The sequence below is a fragment of the Syngnathus floridae genome, chromosome 11 (genome assembly GCF_059516105.1).
Source record: "Syngnathus floridae isolate MCC-2025c chromosome 11, RoL_Sflo_1.0, whole genome shotgun sequence".
NCBI lineage: Eukaryota > Metazoa > Chordata > Actinopteri > Syngnathiformes > Syngnathidae > Syngnathus > Syngnathus floridae.
In genome coordinates this window covers 1,302,158-1,323,320 of record NC_142423.1, presented here as the reverse complement: position 1 = coordinate 1,323,320, position 21,163 = coordinate 1,302,158, and the positions used below count along the sequence as shown (strand labels likewise).

Here is a 21,163-nt window from a genome sequence, read left to right as displayed (position 1 = left end):
CGATGCAACTGGTGAGGACGCTCTCAATGGTGCCACGGTAGAATGTAGACAGGACTGCCTGAGGAGCACATGCACGCCTGAGCTTCCGCAGGAAGTACAGCCGGCGCTGAGCTTTCTTTGCCAGTGACGAGGTGTTTGCGGACCAGGAGAGGTCCTCACTGATGTGCACCCCCAGGAACTTGGTGCAGCTCACCCTCTCCACCACAGCACCGTCGATGATCAGCGGCAGGTGTGTTGTGTGACCCTTCCGAAAGTCAACAATGATTTCCTTGGTCTTATTGACGTTCAGCAGGAGGTTGTTGTCCCTGCACCACGTGGTCAGAAGGTCAACTTCCGACCTGTACCGAGTCTCATCGCCCTTCGTGATGAGACCCACCAGAGTCGTGTCGTCAGCAAACTTCACTATGCGGTTGTCGCTGTAGGTCGCAGTGCAGTCATGCGTCAGCAGGGTGAAGAGCAATGAACTGAGCACGCAGCCCTGGGGGGCCCCCGTGCTCAGCGTGATGCTGGCGGAGATTTTGTCGCCAACACGCACCACCTGAGGCCTCTGACAGAGGAAGTCCAGTAGCCAGTTGCAGAGGGAGGTACTGAGGCCCAGCTCGTCGAGTTTGCAGATGAGTCGCTGCAGCACAATGGTGTTGAAGGCAGAGCTGAAGTCCACAAACAGCAACCTCACATACGAGTCCTTTCTCTCCAGGTGGGTGAGGGCCGAGTGGAGGGCAGAGCAGATGGCATCCTCAGAGGACCGCTTGGCACGGTACGCAAACTGGAAAGGGTCAATGGTGGGGGGGAGAACGGACTTGATGTGCTCCATAACAAGCCGCTCAAAGCACTTCATGATGATGGGCGTCAGTGCCACGGGGCGGTAGTCATTGAAGCAGGATGGTGCAGGTTTCTTCGGCACAGGAACGATGGTGGCAGCCTTGAAACACGAGGGGACGATGGCCTGCTGCAGGGAAACGTTAAAGATGTCCGTGAAGACACCCGACAGCTCCCCAGCGCAGTCCTTCAGCGCTCGACCCAGGATGTTGTCAGGGCCCGCCGCCTTACGGGTGTCAATAGCGGCAAGCGCCCTCCTCACACCGTCGGCAGAGAGGCGCAGGGGCTGCTCGTGTGGGGGGGGAGTGGTCTTCAGCGGGCAAGTGCTGTTCTGGGCGTCGAAGCGAGCAAAGAAGCGGTTCAGATCGTTCAGCAGACGGACGTCGCCCTCACTGCTCCTCGGCGCGGGCTTGTAGTCCGTGATGGTCTGAATGCCCCGCCAAAGGCTACGTGCGTCCTTGCTGTCCTTGAAGTGGGTGGAGACCTTGCACGAGAACGCCTTCTTCGCTATTATATTATATATAATATATATATTATATATATTAGAGTGTAGGTTATGTTCCAATGTATCCACTTCTATCGGTTAAATTGTCAACCGTACATTTATGACTACGCCATGAGTGATCTACGTTATGAACTAGCACAACTCCGGTAGGGCAGGGAAAATGTTATCGATCCGACGTCCGATTGGAACGTCACCTCACTTTTACGTCCGCACTCTCAGCAAGGGATCCTATATAAGCCGAACCAGCCAGTGTGAAAGCAGTTGCGTTCGTTCTGCACATATAATTAGCTATTTTGTCCCTCGGATAATCATGGCATCCAGAAAGAGTCATGTGTGGACGTATTTTGATGTGCAAGAAGAGAAGGCTGTGTGCATCGTAAACGATACATGTAATGCACGGTTTTCGCTGGGTTCTGCTGGCGCAAATCAGCAGGCCAACCTGAAGCGCCATCTCAAGAGGAAGCACGCAGAGGCATTCGCAAAGGTAAGCTTTTGATAAGTGGATTACAATTGATTTCCGGTATAATACTGTGTTGAGATTGCTATAGTCGAACATAACAAAAATTCATGAATTCAAACTCAAATCTGTCCAAAGGTGGAAGAGGAGAACAAAAAGCCGAAAACGACGGCGACGCCTGGTCCATCGGAGACGGCTCAGACATCGATGATAAAGTAAGTATAGTCTGAAATGTTTTTTTTACATTTTTACAAATGATGAAAAATGTATCTATAAAAAACTCAAAACGAAAATTGCAGATACATTATTGTTAGGGTTTTACAGAGTATCCTTATCGTATGATTATGTTGGAATGCAACCGGTAATGAATCCCATTCTATACAAGGTCGTAAAACACCCCCTGATATGTTTTGACTAGAGCACAAGGGCTTCCTATTCAGTCTACTCTTGCCCCCACTCTTTCTCTTAATAAATATGTCCTTGCAGTTGGGAGAGCTTCAGACTTCACTCCTTCAACGTGTGAGCTCTCCACCTGCAGGTGTCTAAAAGGACTTACTTGTCTCCCGTGTGGTTCTTGCAAAATAAGTTGGAGTGAGCAAATCTCTAACAATTATTACTTTGGCCATTTCACTAATGATTTTATTTTATTCTCAGGTTTGTGACAGCAAAAGTGACGCGCAAGACGATCCAATACAAGATGGACCGCGAGGAGTTTCAAAAGGCGGTCATTTCTCTGATTGTTCATGACGGCCTCTCGCTCGTCACATTCCAGCAGTCGGCTATGCGGACACTGCTAGGGCCTGCTGCTAATCAGCTGTCTGTCAGCCTAGACAGAGATCAGATCCGCCACATGGTGGTGGCTGAGGCCGACAGGTTGAAGGAGGAAATCAAGTCGGAGCTGAGCCAGGAATGCGTATTCATCAAGGCAGACGCCGCCACCAGGCTCATGCGGAATTACATGGGCATCAACGTCCAGTACTTCCGCGACGAGGAGATTAAAATCAAGACTCTTGCCATCAAGGACATAGACGGGGGGCATGACAGTGAGGCGGTCAAGAATGTCATCAACGCCGTCATCAAGGATTTTGACCTGCATGTCCTCTCCATCGTCGTCGATAATGCAGCGACCATGAGCAAAGCCGTGTGGCTCATCAATGAGGACGACGAGGATGCTGATGATACAAAATGGATGAGGCCGAGGGGGGCGTCAACCTGGACGACGAGGTCCAGCTTGAGAAGTTTGCTGGGATTCAGGATGCCGACTTTCGAATGATTTATCACATGCGCTGTGCTATTCACACGCTGCAACTGGCAATTCGTGACGGATTGAAAGCGGAGCATGTCATGAAACTACTGGATAAAGTCCGACGGGTGGTGAAGAGACTGCGAACCCCCAATCTGCTTGCTGTCCTCCGTCGTCGAGGAGGTCTTCTCCCTGTCGTCGATGTGCCCACCCGTTGGGGAAGCACCTACCTAACGACAAATCGGCTCCTTCATCTACGAGAGCATGTCCAGGACTTGACGGCTGCTTCTCCAGAACTTCTCCTTAACGAGTCAGAATGGAAGAAGCTTGAGACCTTGGCCACGATCCTCAAGATGCCATACGATGTCACGGTCAAGCTCCAGTCGGCCTCAATCACCCCCGGCAGCTTTCTCAAGGAGTGGTCGGCCTTGAAGGCAGCGTTGCGCAAGTAGCCCCCTCTGGCTTCACCATTCGCCAATTCAATGGAGCAACGAGAGGACAAGCTCTTCGACAATGATTTTTTTCTGGCAGCCGTCTTCGTCGATGCGCGTTACCGCATTCTCCTCAGCAAAGAGCAGATGGAGCGCGCCAAGAATGGCCTCCGTGCCGTTGTGAGGTGAATCCGGTCTCGTACCCACCAGCCCCTGGAGGGGCCGTCGATGGAGGCCGAGGTTGATGGCTCCACATCGACGGAGGAGGATGAGTTTGAAAAAGAACTTGACAGCATTGAGCGCCGCCGGCGTTTGGCGGCCGCCACCTCGCCAACCGACATAGATGAAGAAATTGGGTCAATGTTAGCACTTAGTCGAATGAAAGAGAGCCCATTTGTTACAGCTGATTGTTATCCGTCCGGCCTCAAGGCAGCGACTCGGACACTCACAGCAATGCCAATCAGCCAAGTCAGCGTAGAGCGCCTGTTTTCCGGGCTCAAGTTTATCATGTCTGATCAGCGCGGCGCGATGAAGGCTGACTTGGTTGAGGCGATTTTGTTCCTAAGAACAAACTCAAGTCGTTGAATTGAAACTTGAAAGTATCTGTTTATTGTATTCGTTTATATGTTTAATAAAGACAAAGCCATCACTGTTGTAATTATTTAGATTTTGATCTAAATTAGCTTCGAATAAAGACTAAGCAGTCACATGAATTAACAGAAAAAATGGACAGCCGGACTCGGACTCGGTGGTCAAGAGGCCGGACTCGGACTCGGTGCAAAAATCCGACCGAGTCCACAGCCCTACTCAGAACCCTCGCACGTTTGGCTATCTCGGCATTCCTCTTCATAAGGTGTTCGTTCACGTACACCTGTGTGTTCTTCAGTTTCCTTCTTTGTTTCAAAAGTTCCGTTTTGTGTCTTCTGTTTACAAATCTCAGAATGATGGTTCGCTGTGATTGTGCAATTCTTTTGGGAAGAGTATGGCAGGGGGCGATACTTCCCTTATGAATGGAGATTTGAAGAACTGAATCAGCTGTTCCTCCAGCGACTGCTTTTCTCCCTCGGTCAAGTCCGCATCTTTGTTCTCTCCACGGGTGATGTTGGAGTATGTGCGGTGTGTTGTTTTCAGACCGCTGATGATCACGTCCTCTTTCTGTGTATATTGCTCCATCTCGTCAACTCTCTTCCAACTCCACAATGTTCTCGTCCTTCAGCGCGAGTAGGTTGTTTGGTTTCCTCACATCTTCAACCAGACCGCTTATTTTTCCTACATTTTCCACCATTCCATCCATTTTCTTTGCCAGGTGTTTCAAGGCCTTCTTAATCTCCTCCATTTTATCGTCGACATCGTCGTCGCTGTCCTAGGACGCGCACCTCCTACTTCACCACCGGTCCGCCATCTTTCAATCAAGTCGCTCTGGCGTTTTAGGAGAACCGCTTGGAACTAAAGGTCTTGTTGATTTTTGATTGAAGAATACAAGCGAGCTGGACGGCACAGCAGGGGTTTACACTGCGTCTTGATTCTGCTTGCAAATTTGCTGACAGCCCGATCAGGAAGTGACAGCTGACAGCCCCTGCTGTCACAACTCGTCCCTAGTTGTTTCATATGTAGGTTGTCATGGTTTCTGATCGCGTCTGTGTACTCGCCCCTCCCATCCTGTGTTACCTCACAATCATTGTAATCTCAGTCACCTGCCTCTTGTTACCCATCCTGTATTTAGATTCTGTCTGTGCGTCACTCCCTGTCGGATCATTGTTGATGTCACGATGTCTTTTTGGTTCCCGTTGCTGTCATTGGTAATGCCACCCTGTCATTTTGTTTCTCGTCTTTTTCGGTCAGTCTTGTTGTTAGGTTTTGTTGTTAAGTCATGTCAGTTGCCGAGTCTGTTAGTTTGCGTTCTTCAATAAACCCTGGTCCAAGCTGAACTTGGTCGCCCTGCTCCATTTCCTATCCGATCCGACAGAATGATCCGACCACTACAACGACCAGCGCTTGGACCCCCCTCCTCCATCAGATCCTGCTGCGATGCCCAATCCACGACCGCCAATCCATGCATGTTCCAGTGCCATGGGCTTCGCGGCAGCGATCAGACTCTGCTGCTGCAACGCCGGACCCGTGGCCACCATCGGACTTTGTTCCGGCGACGCCGGACCCGCGGCTGCCATTGGAGTGCATCTGGCGCCAGCGGCTTTGCGGCCGCGATCGGACTCTGCTGCCGCGATGCCGGACCCGCAGCCGCCATCGGAGTGCCTCCCGGCATCATCAGACTCACGGCCGCATTCGGGCTCCACCCCAGCTTCGCAGGACCCGCGGACGTCAGCAGATATCAAGCCAGCTGCGCCAAACCAGCGATCATCCCTGGCTCCACTCCCACTGCTGCGGCGCGTGACGGCTCTTGCCGCTGCGCACAGCCACGCCTTCTGAATGCCGCCGATCGCGGTACGGACTTCCAGAGTTGCCGCCGATCGCAGTACAGACTTCCAGAGTTGCTGCCGATTGTGATACAGACTTCCAGGGTTGCCGCCGATTGCGGTACAGACTTCCAGAGTTGCCGCCGATTGCAGTACGGACTTCCAGAGTCGCCGCCCGAGTGCGGTTCGGTTCCCCAAGTTGTCGCCCGAGTGCGGTTCGGTTCCCCGAGTCGCCGCCCGAGTGCGGTTCCGTTCCCCAAGTCGCCGCCCGAGTGCGGTTCGGTTCCCCAAGTCGCCGCCTGAGTGTGATTCGGTTCCCCAAGTCGCCGCCCGAGTGCGGTTCGGTTCCCCAAGTCACCGCCCGAGTGCGGTTCGGTTCCCCAAGTCGCCGCCCGAGTGCGGTTCGGTCCCCAGTGTGTGCCGCCCGAGTGCGGTTTAGGTCCCTAGTGTGTGCCGTCCGATTGCGGTTTAGTTCCCCAGTGTGTGCCGCCCGAGTGCGGTTTAGGACCCCAGTGTGTGCCGCCGAGTGCGGTTTAGGTCCCCGGTGTGTGCCGCCGAGTGCAGTTTAGGTCCCCAGTGTGTGCCGCCAAGTGCAGTTTTGTCGCCCAAGTTGCTGCCGATTGCGGTTCAGGTCCCCTGTGTGTGCCGCAATTGTGGTCCTGGGCCCCTGAACGCTGCCGATTGTAGTTCATGTCCCCAAGTGGCCGCTGAGCGCGGTTCAAACCTTGTCACAGACCAGCGGGGTCGCCTGGACTGGTGCGCTCCCCCCCCAGCGTGCCCCGTGGGCGGTTGGTTTTTGGGGGATGTCGGGAGCCGTCCCTTGTGGGGGGGGGTTTGTCACGACTCGTCCCTGGTTGTTTCATATGTAGGTTGTCATGGTTTCTGTCCGCGTCTGTGTACTCGCCCCTCCCATCCTGTGTTACCTCACAATCATTTTAATCTCAGTCACCTGCCTCTTGTTACCCGTCTTGTATTTAAGTCCTGTCTGTGTGTCACTCCCTGTCGGATCATTGTTAATGTCACGATGTCTTTTTGGTTCCCGTTGCTGTCATTGGTAATGCCACCCTGTCATTTTGTTTCTCGTCTTTTTCGGTCAGTCTTGTTGTTAGGTTTTGATGTTATGTCATGTCAGTTGCCAAGTCTGTTAGTTTGCGTTCTTCAATAAACCCTGGTGCAAGCTGCACTTGGTCGCCCTGCTCCATTTCCAATCCAATCCGTGACACCTGCACCACTGAATTGTGAGGCGATTTGCTAATCAGTATTCCACCATGCTTCCCACTGGACAAAATTGAATGTTAAAAAAATAAATAAATTGCATGTACGGCTCATAATGCTCAGCATACAAGCATTTCTGATTCTTTCTGATAGATTAAGAAATAGTTACCGTAATTTCCGGACTATAAATCGCGTTTTTTTTTCATAGTTTGGGTGGGGGGGCGACTTATACTCAGGAGCGACTTATATATGTTTTTTTTCACAAATTTTTACTTGATCATTAAGACATCACTTACAAGTATAGTTGACCACTTCCCATGTTATTTTTAGTATAGTTGATCACTTCACATGCTTTTATATCTTTATCTTGAACATATTCAAAACATAAAAAATAGAGAAAACATCAAATAAAGCAATTAACACTTTAAAGCACCATATCCAAGTCCACTGTCTGCTGTATGTACACTTGCTCCATTTTTGCTCCTCTTATATTTATTATTATTATTTATTATTATTTGTTTATTTATCATTTATTCAACACTCTTATTTATTCATTGTTAGTGCCTTCTTGGGGTTTTTTTGTGTTGCTTGTATGCATATGTGTACTATCTCACCGAGGGATAGTGGAAACGTAATTTCAATCTCTTTGTGTGTCTTAGTATATAAAAAAAAAAAAAATCGACGATAAAGCAGACTTTGACTTTGATAAAACAACCAAAAAAAATTATATTTTCAAACGAAACTGGATGAGGGCGCTCTAAATTTTACCGTTGGCCGTGACTCATCAACTGGGTGGGTTTAAGAAAAATGGCACCAAAAAGAAACTCATATTTTGCAGGTTACAAACTTCAAGTTGTAAAATATGCAGCTGAAAACAGTAATCGAGCAGCAGAAAGAACGTTTGGAGAACCGTGATATCCCAAGGGATTACTATTTCAAGGGACGTTAGTGGCACGGCGCGGATAGATGGATACTCGATAGATGGATGCTAGATAGATGGATAGATACTTTATTGATACCCCGGGGGGAAATTCAGGAGCCAGCAGTTAGACACAGAAATACACAGATAAACAGATAAACAATACTAACATCGATAACAGAAGATAGCTTAATATTAATAAATAATTAAATAGATCAAATAAATAAATTAATGGATCAAATAAATGAACAACAAACAGTGTTACGACCGTGAGCGTGCCCCCAACCCCCGCGACGAGTTAAAAAGTCCCGCGGCATAGGGAAGGAATGAACCCCTCAGCCTTTCCGTGGAGCAAGACGGTGTCAGCAGCCTCTCACTGAATCTACTCATCCACCCAATGATGATGCTGTACAGTGGATGTTCGTGGTTGTCTTTGATTGACAGCAGCCGAGCCAACACCCGCTGATCTGCCACAGACGCCAGACCAGGTAGCTTCGTGCCTACAACAGAACCCCACTTCTTCACTAGTTTGTCCAGGCGGGAGGCATTCCTCTTCTTGACGCCACCCCCCCAGCACCAGTCCATCTCTAATACAGCCAACAATAGCAGTATCATCCAGCACATGGTAGAACTCAGAGCTGTACTGGAAGTCAGAGATGTACAGGGTGAACAGGAAGGGAGAGAGCACCGTTCCCTGCGATCCTCCCATGCTGCTTCTCACCATGCCTGATTCACAGCCTCCCATGAGCACATACTGAGGTTGCCCGTAAAGAATCTGAATCGAGGGCATTTAACAGAGCCGCATTGAAATCATTTATGAGATTAAAAATTGCGGCATTATAAGAGGGAAATGCGGCAGTTGCTAGAGGCAGTAACTCGGAGAGCGCAGTCGTGGTTACGGAGTTAATATTACGGCTGCTGTAGCTTTGATTGGTTGATCAGATCTCGTACCCATGGGAGGATTTTTGGACAATATATGAGTGGGATTGTCCAAGCCTGGCATTACGTTTGAAATGTTTATTAACGCAGCAGGAGGAGACAACCGTAGGAATTTGATCGTTTATATTTGGCACACACGTACTATTATTAGGAGCGAGCACCATACCATCAGTGAGACCGGTCAGAGAGGAGTAACTAGACTTGTCTACTACCTCAGTAGAAATTATGTCAGTGTATGTTCTCAAACTGTGACACTCTAATCTACACAAAGAGCTATGTGCATGATACGAGTCTAGCCTAGCGCTGGTTAAGTTTAACTTAACGGACTCCAAACCCATCCTAACAGGTGGCCCGGCCACCTGTGACCAGGCCTGCTATAAAGTGGATTGTCATGAACGGCTCGAACAGTAATCTATGTTCCTAGAAAGAGTGATGGCGCCTTCACGGTTAAGATGAAGGCCGTCCAGCCTCAGCAGGTCGGTACGGGCCCAGATCTACAAACTGAAATCCCTCATTCTTCCAGAAACCAGCCATCCACTGATTAGGCAAGAATAATCTGCTAAACCACTCATCATTGCCTCAAGGGGCCAGAGACAATTACTCCATTCCGACTCATCTTTCTGGCGAGATCACAAATCGCTATATTTTCCTTTGGGTTCTCTGATTGCCTCATCCTAGTATCATTGGAGCCTACGTGTATCAATATATTCGAATGACGAGTGTTGTTGGTGCTGCGCTGTTGATTAGGCATATTGCAAGCCAGCTCCCCAAGGTTAGATTTAATTTCGAGTGCTCTGGCTCCAGGGAAACACATTACTGTAAATGGATTTTTAAGCGAGATGTTACGGGCCACCTATGACCAAAGTGAGAGCGCCAGGAGACCGAGGTGGCTTGGGACGGCTATGCGTCTTAACAGGCTCATTGCTGTTAGCAAGCCGCTTGGTGATAATGGTAACTGGACTAGCAGGCTGATAGCAGCCCCCATTCGTGTCAGCCACATCTACGATTATCGGCTTGTAGCTGGCGGACACACTCCTCTAGCAGGGACAACCTTTCTAAAAGACAGGTGCAGGTGGTGCACAGAGGCTTGCAAACCGAACCTTTGAAAAAAAATTGAGAATCTAATAACGATTGACGATCGGACACTACAGAAAATACACCAGTAATGCCCAAATCTGTAAAAATAGCAAATAAGGCTGAAATATAAAGAGGGTCGCCGTACTGTCATCTGCCATCTTGAAATTTTGGGTAAAGAGCTGATCCTTCATACGTGGTCTCAATTTTCCGGTAAATAAAAGAGAATGTTGAGAATGAGAAACAGTAATTCCTCTTTTATCGCGGATAATTGGTTCCAAGGTGAAAATCCGTGATGTAGAGAAAATAGTTAAAATATACATAAAAGACTTTTATGAACCTTTATTGTATTTTTAAACACTGTATTGTACTTCACAATGCTTTTTTGTATTTTTAAACAGTTTTGTAAACATTTTAAAGTCAAACTGATTTTCATAAACATTCCTCTTTATTTAAATAAATAAGAAAATAAATAAGAGTAAATATACCGTAATTTCCGGACTATAAGTCGCGGTTTTTTTCATAGTTTGGGTGGGGGGGCGACTTATACTCAGGAGCGACTTATATATGTTTTTTTTCACAAATTTTTACTTGATCATTAAGACATCACTTACAAGTATAGTTGACCACTTCCCATGTTATTTTTAGTATAGTTGATCACTTCACATGCTTTTATATCTTTATCTTGAACATATTCAAAACATAAAAAATAGAGAAAACATCAAATAAAGCAATTAACACTTTAAAGCACCATATCCAAGTCCACTGTCTGCTGTATGTACACTTGCTCCATTTTTGCTCCTCTTATATTTATTATTATTATTTATTATTATTTGTTTATTTATCATTTATTCAACACTCTTATTTATTCATTGTTAGTGCCTTCTTGGTTTTTTTTGTGTTGCTTGTATGCATATGTGTACTATCTCACCGAGGGATAGTGGAAACGTAATTTCAATCTCTTTGTGTGTCTTAGTATATAAAAAAAAAAAAATCGACGATAAAGCAGACTTTGACTTTGATAAAACAACCAAAAAAATATATATTTTCAGACGAAACTGGATGAGGGCGCTCTAAATTTTACCGTTGGCCGTGACTCATCAACTGGGTGGGTTTAAGAAAAATGGCACCAAAAAGAAACTCATATTTTGCAAGTTACAAACTTCAAGTTGTAAAATATGCAGCTGAAAACAGTAATCGAGCAGCAGAAAGAAAGTTTGGAGAACCGTGATGTAACAATGGATTACTATTTCAAGTGACGTCAGTAGCGCGGCGCGCCGGTTGTTTACATACAAAGTGCCCACACAAGGACTACCGGCATCATTAGCGGTGATCATTTCTAAGTGACACGGAGGACAAAGAGTTTGAAGGAATTAAGGATTTGGAGTGACATAGAAGGTTTGAAAAACTATTATGGCTTTTACGCACGCCCGGTCTCCGCTTAGTCGGGGGCCGGCGCTCGGCCGAGTGGCTGTCCGCGAACGGTGCGCGGGGCTCGGACATGGCCATTACGCACGCCCGGTCTGTCTGGAAGTCCACGCCGCCACACGCTTGGAAGTTTGTTTTGTTTAATAAAGAGCCGTTTACCAAACCCACGTCTATCCTTGTACTTTGTTAACGCTACAATATAGTTGTATAGTAGATCTGTGGAATAAAGACGAGGCTGACGTCAGGGCGCACGCGCGGCGATGTTGACAAAGGACGAGGAATTTGATCGATGGATTTCAAGATTCAAGATTCAAGATTCAAGAGTTTTTTATTCGCCATGTTTGAGCGTGCCAAACAAGGAATTTGACTTCGGTAAATCACAGCCTCTGTTCAACATTTAGGTGACTAACAACAACACTCAGCACATGTGAAGAACGAAAGATATTCTCAAGCATCCCCAGATCTTAAACTCCCAAGAGGGCAAGGGAAAACTCAAAACTCCAGCTATGGGAAATGAGAAACCTTGAGAAAAGTCCACAGATGGGAGGGTCCCTCTTCTAGGATGACCAGGCTGCAATGGATGCAGAGAGGACACATAGTACAAACAGTGTAAACAAAAAAGGTGTGGAAAGCAGGATGTTATTGCACAGTAATGACTCTGAGACTCTAAGAGTGGTGTGAGTTCATCAGAGCGACAGCCTGGGGGAAGAAGCTGTCTCTGTGTCTGCTGGTTTTAGTGTACAGAGCTCTATAACGGCGTCCGGAGGGGAGTAGTTCAAACAGGCTGCAACCTGGGTGCGGAGGGTCTGTTGAGATGTTACTTGCACGTTTCCTGGTCCTGGTCAGGTACAAGTCTTGAATAGATGGGAGGTTGATTCCAATTATCTTTTCTGCAGTCCTTATTGTCCGTTGCAGTCTGTGCTTGTCTTGTTTGGAGGCCGATCCAAACCAGACAGTGATGGAGGTGCAGAGGACAGACTGGATGATGGCAGTGTAGAAGGTCTTCAGCAGCTCCCGCGGCAGGTTGAACTTCTTGAGCTGTCTCAGGAAGTACAGCCTCTGCTGGGCCTTCTTCCGGACAGAGTCTATGTGGCCGGTCCATTTCAGGTCCCGAGAGATTGTGGTTCCCAGGAACTTGAAGGTGTCTGATGAGAGAATAGTATTACTGCGGATAGTGAGGGGTGAAAGTGGTGAAGGGCCTCGCCTGAAGTCCACTGTCATCTCCACGGTCTTGAGCGGGTTCAGGTCCAGGTGGTTTTGGCTGCACCAGTGGACCAGCCGCTCCACCTCCTGTCTGTATGCAGTCTCATCACCGTTCTGGATCAGTCCGATGAGAGTGGTGTCGTCTGCATACTTCAGGAGCTTCACAGAAGAGTCACTTGCGGAGAAATCGTTGGTGTAGAGGGAGAAGAGCAGTGGGGAGAGGACGCACCCCTGAGGGGCTCCAGTGTTGGTAGTCAGAGTGTCAGATGTGATGCTCCCCAGCCTCACACGCTGTCTCCTGTTGGTCAGGAAGCTGGTGATCCACTGACAGGTGGAGGCAGGCACCGCGAGCTGGATGAGCTTCTGTTGGAGGATGTCAGGAGCGATGGTGTTGAACGCCGAGCTGAAGTCCACAAACAGGATCCTGGCGTACTTTCCTGGGGTGTCCAGGTGTTGCAGGATGTAGTGCAGACCCATGTTGACCGCATCATCCACCGACCTGTTTGCCCGGTAGGCAAACTGGAGGGGGTCCAGCAGGGGGCCCGTGACATCCTTCAGGTGGTTCAGCACTAACCTCTCGAAAGATTTCATGACCACAGATGTCAGTGCAACAGGTCTATAGTCATTCAGACCTGTGATGGCGGGCTTCTTGGCCACTGGAACGATGGTGGAGCTCTTGAAGCACGCGGGCACCTCACACAGCTCCAGGGAACGATTGAAGATCCGTGCAAAGGTGGGCGCCAGCTGCTCAGCGCAAACTTTCAAGCAGGAAGGTGACACGCCGTCTGGGCCCGGTGCCTTCCTGATCTTTTGTCTTCGGAACATCTGGCGCACTTCCTCCTCGCGAATCTGGAGTGCGGGCGCGGCCTCTGCAAGAGGGAGAGTCGGTGACCACGGTGATGGAGGTGTGGACAGAGCAGTTGTGGGGGGAGGTGAGTATGTGGATTGTGCTGCAGGAAGTCCCGTTGTGTGGGAAGACCGATCAAACCTGCAGTAGAACCTGTTTAGCTGGTTAGCGAGCCTTGGGCTCTCCACAGGACGGGGGGTTCGTTTCTTGAAGCCCGTGATGCTCTGCAGGCCTTTCCACACTGTTGAGGGATCAGGATTGGCAGAGAGGTGTCTCTCCAGGCTCTCCCCGTAACACCTCCTGGCTTTCCTGACCTCTCGGTTCAGTGTGTTTCTGGTCTGCTTGAACAGGTCCCGGTCGCCGCTCCTGTAGGCCTCCTCCTTGACTTTGCGCAGCCTCCTAAGGTTCGGTGTAAACCAAGGTTTGTCGTTGTTGTACGTGCAGAAGGTCTTAGTCTGCACACACAGATCCTCACAAAAACTGATGTATGATGTGACAGTGTCAGTGAGTTCATGCAAGTCTGAATCTGCAGCTTCGAAAACTCTCCAATCGGTGCAGTCAAAGCAGGCTTGGAGGTTCTGCCTTGACTCCACTGTCCACTTCCTGACAGTCCTTACCACAGGCTTAGAAGTTTTTAGTTTCTGTCTGTAGGCAGGGATCAGATGAACTAGACAGTGGTCCGAGAGTCCTAAAGCTGCACGAGCCACAGAGTGGTATGCATCCTTAATTACGGTGTAGCAGTGGTCCAGTGTCTGTGCCCCTCTGGTGGGACACGTTATGTGCTGTCTGTATCTGGGGAGTTCGTGTGCGAGGTTCGCCCTGTTAAGATCACCCAGAACAATGATTAGTGAATTTGGTAGAAGTTTCTCCATGTCTGTCACCTGGTCAGCCAGCATCTGCGTGGCTTCACTCGCACGTGCGTGTGGTGGGATGTAAACAGCAGCCATGACGATCGAGGAGAACTCCCGTGGTGAATAGAACGGCCGGCAGTTTATGAAAAGTGTTTCTAGGAGAGGGCTGCAAAACTCTTTCAACACCATGACATCGGTACACCAACGTTCATTAATGTAGAAACAGAGACCACCTCCCTTTGATTTTCCGGAGAAAAAAAAATGGAATTAATTAATTAATTAATGGAATTAAAGTGCACGGATGGTTTGATAATATTATTGGCTTGTATTATAGTTATTTGAAATATAGTTTATCTATCGTTATATGAGCCTGTGGAATATTTTGAAGTGCAAGCGCCCTCAGCCGTGCGCACCCATTGTTGACAAAGAACGATCGATGGATTTAATGAATTGGAGTGACACCGATGGTTTTATAAACATGTCATTCATGTAATAGTTGTCCTTAATCACTCTATATGTTATGTCAGGCCCCTTCTCAGCTCTTTGTTTGTGTTTGTCACGTTAGCATACCTATCGTTTAGCCTGTTGTTGCTATTTAATGAATTGGAGTGACACCGATGGTTTTATAAACATGTTATTCATGTAATAGTTGTCCTTAATCACTCTATATGTTACGTCAGGCCCGTTCTCAGCTCTTTGTTTGAGTTTGTCACGTTAGCATACCTATCGTTTAGCCTGTTGTTGCTATTTAATGAATTGGAGTGACACCGATGGTTTTATAAACATGTTATTCATGTAATAGTTGTCCTTAATCACTCTATATGTTACGTCAGGCCCGTTCTCAGCTCTTTGTTTGAGTTTGTCACGTTAGCATACCTATCGTTTAGCCTGTTGTTGCTATTTAATGAATTGGAGTGACACCGATGGTTTTATAAACATGTTATTCATGTAATAGTTGTCCTTAATCACTCTATATGTTACGTCAGGCCCGTTCTCGGCTCTTTGTTTGTGTTTGTCACGTTAGCATACCTATCGTTTAGCCTGTTGTTGCTATCGTTTAGCCTGTTGTTGCTCGTTCATGACTGTTTTTGGTGTGGGATTTTGTCGAATAAATTGCCCCCAAAATGCGATTTATACTCCGGAGCGACTTATATATGTTTTTTTCACTTTTTGGGGCATTTTATGGCTGGTGCGACTTATACTCCGGAGCGACTTATAGTCCGGAAAATACGGTATTCGCACAAGACTTTTATGAACCCTTTAAAAAGCTTGATATGCCCTTCTGCTTCGATGACCCATGACGCCTTGCTGACCGGCTTACCTGTCTGCCGTCATTCCAGCCCTCCTTGTCTCCTTTAAACTTTGTGTGAGCCTGTGTTGCATTTAGTTGTCCTGCCTCGTTCGTGACAAAATGAAGTGCAAATCAGAGATGCTGCCGTTTCTGCTATCGCGAACGAAGTGGAAGAGATACCTAGTGCTACTGCGGGAGGCTGCGATAAAGTGTGGATGGAACTGCTCTTACAGTTCTAAGCCAATCAGCGGCAAGAAAAGAAATCAACATGTTCCCATTGGTCTCGGCTCCTCTACTGGCCAATAGTGTGCTGTAAAGTCATATGGGCAGTAAAATCCCCGCGCTCCAAGTGACGCTGCAAAAAGCTCTGATGTACCGAATATATCTGCAATATACTATATTTTCATAAAAACCCGCGATGCACCGAGGCCGCAATAAATGAACCACGAAGTAGCGAGGGGTGACTGTTTGCCCAAAATTAACAATGAACACAACTTAATGAATCAAATTACTGAATCACAGATTTGGGGCAAATATGTGTATGCATTATTCAAGCATAAATGTCTGCTCATACACTGTTAGTGAATAAGGCCCAGGTACACTTGCCACCAAATATTGTTGTTATGTTTTCAGAATTGTTGTCATATTAATCCCTTGTTCCTTGTTTTATTCTAGAAAAAAGAAAAACACATTAAATCACAATAGCATGTAAACCACATTTTTTGTTCAATTTCAGCATGGATTGCTGGCCTTCAAGTTTATCTTGGCATTCCTGGTTCCAAATGTTCCCGAACACATTCAGATCAAACTGGCTCGTCTGGAATTTGAATCAATGGAGGCCCTCAAAAAAAAAGGTAAAAAAAAAAAAAAACTGTTACTTTTTTCTTGCTTTCTGTCAGGATTTATGGGCTATTATTTAATTCTTAACGTTTGAGTATATTTTATCTTAAATATAATTCTGCAAACTATGTTTATGGACTGCTACCCATTCCTTCTGGTGTTGAGAACTGTCTTTGTACGGCTGGAATACAAATGTCCATCGTCGTGGTAATGCTAGCACTAGCCGGCTCCCTGGCAAAGCACTGTAGTCTCTAAACAGATCCGGCCGTGACCCGTTTCACTGCATGTGTATTACCATCTCCACAGGCTTTACCAACACTCTAGATCAGTGGTCCCCAACCTTTTTTGCGCCACGGATCGGTTACGTGTCAGAAATATTTTTGCGGACATGCCTTTATATAAATAAATAATACATTTATATAAATAAATCAATAATACATATAAAGTCAAAAGTTAAAAGTTAAAGTCCCAATGATCATCATCACACACACATCTGGGTGTGGTGAAATTTGTCCTCTGCATTTAACCCATCCCCATGTGATTTTGATCCATCCCCTGGGGGAGAGGGGAGCAGTGAGCAGCAGCGGTGCCGCGCTCGGGAATCATTTGGTGATCTAACCCCCGAATTCCAACTCTTAATGCTGAGTGCCAAGCAGGGAGGCAATGGGTCCCATTTTTATAGTCTTTGGTATGACCCGGCTGGGGTTTGAACCCACAACCTTCCAGTCTCCGGGCGGACACTCTACTACTAGGCCACTGAGCTGGTATATATAATAAATATATAAATACGATGAAATAAAATGATACGACTGATATAAAAAGTATAAATGACAAAAATAATACTCACCATTACGTTGAATTAGTGGGAGCACTGATCTTGTTTCTCAGAAACGACCTGGTCCCATATAGCCGTAATCGGAGACAATGACACCCGAAGTGATTAAGGTTTGTCTTTTAATGCAGGATGCTTGGGCTCCATGTGCTGAAGCAGTTTTGAATGCTTCATTGCCTGGTTAGTTAGCCTGTCGCCACATATTATGCAGAGTGGGCTTGGTCGCGTCAGAGTCACCTGTGGCAATAAATCCATATTTTAAGTAGGACTCCAGAAATGTTCTTTTAAATGCAGCTTTGCTTTTCTTAGAAGTCGTAGCCTTTTCTTCTTCCATCTCCTCATTGGGCTTTTTTCCCTTCCCGGAGAAGATTTCTAAACATCTCTGTTTCTTGCTCATTTTGCTTCCTTTGCGAGCTCGACTGAGATGACATGTCACATGAGCGAGATGAGCGTCTTGACCTAAACCTACGGATGTAATTGGGAGAGAATCGCCAATTTTTTATTGTATTTTCAAAATAAATTCTTACTCATTTTTGCTACCTTTGCGGGCTTGACTGGGGAAACATGTCATGTGACTGGGTCAAGTGTCTTGACCTAAATTAATTGATCGTCAATAACATTTTTTTTTTTCTGTGCGGCTTGGCGGCCCGGTACCAAGTGACACACGGACCGGTATCGGTCCGCGGCCCTTTGGTTAGGGATCCCTACTCTAGATGACTTTGTTTAGCCTCACCATTGGCACTGGCAGTCTGTGTTCCTCATTCAGCACCTACACAGATCATCTGCGGCACAACACCAGTCCAATGCTGCAAGCATCAGACCTCCCGTGACAACCCCACTCCATCCACTGTGGATCCAGCCACAAATTTCATCTGTTTTCTCACGACCACTGCACCACAACATCCCTGTGGTCTTCTGAGTGCCGTGATGCACAACAACCGTGTCACAAGCGTCATTGGACGACAGCTGCCGATGTACATATTGGAAAGAGCCAATGCACCATAAACTCTGGAGCGGATATCACGGTGCTCCGACCCCTGAATCAATGTGTCTCCCCTCATCATATCTCAGTCGAGCAACTGAACATACAATCATCAACAAATAAAGCTGGATTTGTCAGTCAGAATGTACAGGAAAAAGGCCTAGACATTATCTGTTCATTGTGCACTGAATGAGGCCTGGTTCTTAGATTACAGTTACCTAGATAAGGCACGGACCACAGGCTAGGGAGGTGGCCTGCCTTTTCAAATGTTGGGCTATATACAGTGATGTTTGCATGGGTGTTCACACACGTGTGCGTGTTTTGCATATAGCTATACGTGCACTGTATCCCACATCAGAATACTCGCCAAATGACGACGAATCAGCCAAACTGCGGCAGAAAGCACACACTGCGGTGGCTTTTGAAGAGGACTTCCATGTCTGTCGCGTACTCACAGTCATCTCCTATAAATTCACTTCATCGTTTTGCTCTACCGCACACACAAAGAACAATAGTTTGCTTGATTGTAAGCTGCTTGAAAGCCGGTCGCTTTCGTTCTCCCATGTTCCTAAACACCAATTGCCACTCAGTATGTGTATGCCCGGGCCGGCAGTGACTTTTTAAGCGTACTTCTGTGTCTATCAAAGTCAAAGTCTCTTTATTGTCAATTTCTTCACATGCCAAGACACACAAAAAGATCGAAATTACATTTCCCACTGTCCCACGGTGACAAGCACACAATATACATACAAGTAAACAACACAAAACGTAAAAACAAGAAGGCACAAACCATGAATAAATAGGAACGAGAAATAAATAATAAATGAACAAATATCATAATAAATAAGAGGAGCAAAAATGGAGCAAGTGTGCATACAGCAGACAGTCAGAAAATAGCACAAAAGTACAGGATGTTACGCAGGGGGGGGGGGGGGGGGGGAGTTCAGGATCCTAACAGCCTGGAGTATGAAGCTGTTGGTGAGTCTGGTGGTGCGGGAGTGCAGGCTCCTGTACCTCTTCCCAGAGGGCAGAAGATCAAACAAAGAGTAAGCGGGGTGACTCACATCACTCACAATTGTGGCCGCCTTGCGGGTGAGGTGGAAGGTGTACATGTCCTTCAGGGAGGGTGTTAGAGATTTACTCACTCCAACTTATTTTGCAAGAACCGCTCGGGAGACAAGTAAGTCATTTTTGACACCTGCAGGTGGAGAGTCCATTCGTCGCTGTGCGTGCAGCGATGTTCGAACAGAGCTCTGGACTCTCCTTCCTGCAAGAAGATATTTATTAAGAGAAACAGAGTGGGGGTTGAGAGTTGACAGGTTTGGTGAACCCTCGGCCTCTGGTAAGATCAGAGCAGGGGGTGTTTTACGATGTTGTGGGAAACAGAACAACTTTGATTGCTTCCTCTGCAGCTGGTCAATCAAGCAGAGAATGCAACCACTTTATTTTACTGCGTTGTGAGAGCAAGACAAGATTGGTTAATCATTATAGTCTACATTCCAACATAATCCTATGATAAAGATACTCTGTAAAACCCTAACATCTCCCTCCTGTTTTATCATATTATGTCACCCCAAACAACAAAGACAAGTAAGAAAAAAACACATATATATGTATAATGAAGAAAGAAGAATAGGAAAAATAAAAAACAACAAACAATGATAGCAACACTTTCCAGTGAAGATGAGGCATTACCTTAATACCCCAGATCAAACTTATTGTGTAAGCGAAAAACCTGCTGGCCAGATGTTATTAGCAGGAAAATTCTTACACGGTCCCTTTGCCTAGGCGACCAGAATGCTATCAAATAAAAAATAAAAAGAAAAACAGAAACAGTACATCATTGTATCCATCACTTGCGAAGCATATTTGATGGTCAAATCAACAAGTTTCCGTAATACATGCTCAACAGAACAGCATCTACGCAATTCATGTCTCATTATCATTATCACATCTGTCACGTCTAAGAAGTTGTATATGTGCTCGCGTTTTCGTCAGCTGATGATGTTCTAGTCTGTAGGTGAGGTCTGTCACACACACTGGCGCACACACTCGTCTCCAGTTGGCAGGCAGCATCGGACAACTCTTGTGACCACAAAACCATGATCCATACTGAACAGGCACGTGCACTCATAGAATGCAGGTGAGGCAGTGCCTCTGAACTTCTGGATGAAGTAGGTCCCGTCCGATGGTGCAGCCATGTTGGTAGTAGAGCCCTTACACCTTGAAAACGGCTCTCTCATCCTGGCACACAGCGGTGATGTCCAAAGCTCCCATCCAGTTTCCTCCTGGTCGTCGTTAATGCATTTGTGGGTGCTGCAACCTTGGATGCAACATGTGTAGTCAGCAAGACTTGGAATGGTCCCTCCCGTCGTGGCTGGCCCAGTTCCTTCTTTTGATGACCTCGATGTAGACCTAGTCTCCTGGATTGATGGGGTTGTCGACCTGTGAGGAGGAAAGATCAAGCGGCAGTAAATTTGTCTTTGACACAGTTTGAGCGTCCTGATCATATAATCTGCCAAGGACTGCTCTTTATCTGTTGCTTGCAACTCTCGTAGTCAATTGTAGTGCCCATTTAACTGGTAAATAGGAGTGTTTGCGGGAAGAGTTTGAACACCTCCTAATGATTCCCTTTAACCAAAAACTGTTTATGACAGGGGCGTTCCCATTTTGCCTCCTGGTTTAAAAGAGATTGTCTTACCCATGCCTTCTTTCTCCTCACACGCTCGCACCCACACAGGGCGTGCACACACACACACACACACACACACACACACACACTCAAACAAAGGGATTCTAATCCATCTCTCATGTAGCTTCTTTTGATAGAATCTCCTATCGGTAACTGTATAGCAGACGTTTTAGCATATAAT

General features: G+C 46.9%; 1 long non-coding RNA gene and 1 pseudogene across 1 annotated transcript in view; one reads left to right on the top strand and one right to left on the bottom strand.

Moving 5' to 3' along the window:
- Positions 1–9,331: 9,331 nt before the first annotated feature.
- LOC148390270 (uncharacterized) lies at positions 9,332–10,177 on the bottom strand (annotated as a pseudogene).
- A 594-nt stretch (positions 10,178–10,771) lies between these two features.
- The window catches only part of LOC148390269 (uncharacterized), a 37,460-nt gene continuing 27,068 nt past the window's right edge, over positions 10,772–21,163 (top strand). Inside the window, exons 1-2 of the long non-coding RNA XR_015861258.1 lie at positions 10,772–10,790; positions 16,373–16,490. This is a non-coding gene — a long non-coding RNA (uncharacterized LOC148390269). The remainder of the gene's footprint in view (positions 10,791–16,372; positions 16,491–21,163) is intronic.